Here is a 2974-nt window from a genome sequence, read left to right on the forward strand (position 1 = left end):
AATAATCATTTGCTAGCAGGATATCAAAAAAGTATATTAATTTACTATGCTAAGACACTTGCACAGACAAAAATTATCTAGTAATTTCGGATGAACATGGAAAGTTGCAATAATTAGTCAAAAATCATCTAGTAATTTCGGATGAACATGCACAGAGAGGGGGCGCTGTGAGGAGGAGTGGAGGGACTGACCTCATTCACCGAACCCTAGCTGATCTGGAGGGGGCGCTGTGACGACGCTGACGAGCGTGGCCGGCAGGATGCCGAAGCAGATGCTGCAGCTTCGAGGCGGGCGCCGTGGTGTTCATGCCATGGGCCGGGCGCGCGAGGACACTCGGGCTCCTCCCGCTTCTCCTCCAAGGCCTCCTCCGTGTGCTGCTCCCACGCGAGCCCTGCAGGAGACCCAAGGAGAGGAGAGGAACGCGTATGTTAGGTACCATGGGTGCAGGAGGGGGCGTGGGAGAAGGAGGGAGGGAGGGAAACGCACTGCAGGAGACCCGAGGACCCCGTTGACATCGTCGCCGTCCTGATTGCTGGAGACCCGTGGCCGTCGTGTAGCGTCGCAACCGCAAATCCTAAGCAGACCACGGTCCGGCCACGGCCCGGCCAGCTCGACGGAGCGGCGCGCGTCGAAGCAGCACGCGCGCGCCGGCGAGAAAGCCTGTCGTGACGCCATGGCCGAGAAGGAGGCTGGGCCTGCATGTGGACTGGTGGATGTGGGGGATGAATGGTGCGGTGGTGGTGTTTATCTTGATCGGATCTAGAGAATGGGAAAGCGGGGGCGGGGGCGCGGAAGGGGAGAGAAAACCCTAGCGGGCAGCGCTCCTGGTGGGTTATGTATCCCTCTGTGTGGAAGTGGATGGCGGGGATTTGCTGGTGCGGGTGTGTATGGACGGTCGTGATTCGCTTTTAGGGGAGAATGCGCAGCCCAGGCAGGCGGGGCCTGTTATCGTAGGTGGGTCGCTTCTGTTTTGCAGGCCGAAAGAATTTAACTCATTTGGATGGGCTGACAGAAGGCCAGTCTAGGGAGTAAGAGGGCTGGAGCCCATATTTCTCCCTTATAGTGAGACGAAGGGAACCATGTACTAAAAATGTTGACCGTGTAATAAAAAACTAAACTTGTAATTCAATAAATGTTCAACATGCATAAAAAATATACAATGTGTATGGAAAAAGGTAGACATAAGAAAAATATAAGTTCTTAAAAAATTATGTATTGAAAAAATATTAACCATGTATATAAAATAATGTATCAGATGTATACAAAAAATGTACATAAAAAAGTTAACATGTGCTAAAAAATATGAAAAATGATAAGAAAAGTAAAAAACAGAAGAAAACCTAATAAAAACCAAATACAAAAAACAAGGAAAATGAAAAACCTAAAGAAACTACTCCAATAGAATGAAAAATAGAGAAAATCAAGAAAGAAATAGAGAAAATGATGAAAAGCAAGAAGGAAATAAAAGAAAACAAAAGAAAGAACATAAGACCGGTGAAAACCATAGGAACAAACAAAGAAAATGATGAAAAAGACAAACAATGATATCATATTTTTCAAAAGTTTGCATGTTGGAATGACAAACAATGTTGCCTAAGAATTTTTTATTTTCTTCGCATGAAAAGTTCATTTTCCATTTTTCGAGTGCCCGAAAAGAGTTTTTTTGTGAAGGACCTACCAAATATTTGTTGCAAAATTGGACCACATCAATTTTCTAAAATAGTAGGCCATATTTAACGCACAGTTGACCAAATAGTTGGGTGTCAAAAGTTTTTGATCGACCTCTCGTGAAAAAGACAAATTTCTGATAATTCAGGTGAAACTAGGTCAAATTTGAACTGCAGCTGCCTCATAGTTTGCTCTTTATTTTTCCCAAAAATCATTTTTAGGTACAAAAATATCTATTTAATAAGAGAAACACCAAAAAATTCCAAGAATCAACCACTACCTAGGAACGGTCAAGCTCGCCATTTTGACCGCATTTTGAAACGGGCATAAAAAATTCTAAAAAATCAAAAAATTGGAGAACCTTCGCATTGTGTCATCATATGTGACAAAGTTTCCAGAAAAAATAATAAACTTCTAATACGACAATTATTTTAAGAAAGTGTTCTCGAAAACGAGCTATCATGTGTGGAGATCAATGGCTTTCAAGCCAAATGATCAATCATATGGCCACATTCATGGCATAGTTTGTTCAAAACGACCTCATATTGTGCACAAGGGTGCATATTGGAATGGTAAACAATGTTGCCTAAGGAAGTTTTCATTTTCTTTGGACGAAAAAAATCATTTTCCATTTTCCGAGTGCCCAAAATGAGGTTTTTTGTGAAGGACCTACCATAAATTTGTTGAAAATTTGTACCAAATCATTTTTCTAAAATACTAGGTCATATTTAATGCACAATTGACTAAATGGTTGGGTGTCAAAAGTTTTTATCCACCTCTGGCGAAAAAGACAAATTCCCACCAATTTAGGAGGAAGCAGGTCAAATTTGAACTGCAGCTGCCTCATAGTTTGCTCTTTATTTTTTCCAAAAATCATTTCTAGGTACATAAGTATTTATTTAATCAGAGAAACATCAAAAGTTTTCCAAGATTCAACCACTAGCTAGGAACGGTCAAGCCCGCTGTTTTGACCGCATTTTGAAACGGGCATAAAAAATTCAAATAAAATTAAAAAATTGCAAAACCTTCGCATTGTGTCATTATATGTGACCAAGTTTCCAGGAAAAATAATAAACTTGTAATATGGTAATTATTTAAAAAAGGTGTTCTCAGAAATGAGCTATCATGCGTGAAGATTCAGGGCTTTGAAGCCAAATGATCAATCTTATGGCCACATTCATGGCATAGTTTGTTCAAATGATCTCATATTGTGCACAAGGGTGCATCTTGAAATTCCAAACAATGTTGCCTAAGGGAGTTTTCATTTTCTTTGCACGGAAAATTCATTTTCCATTTCCTGAGTGCG

The sequence above is a fragment of the Triticum aestivum genome, chromosome 5B, assembly GCF_018294505.1.
Source record: "Triticum aestivum cultivar Chinese Spring chromosome 5B, IWGSC CS RefSeq v2.1, whole genome shotgun sequence".
Lineage (NCBI taxonomy): Eukaryota > Viridiplantae > Streptophyta > Magnoliopsida > Poales > Poaceae > Triticum > Triticum aestivum.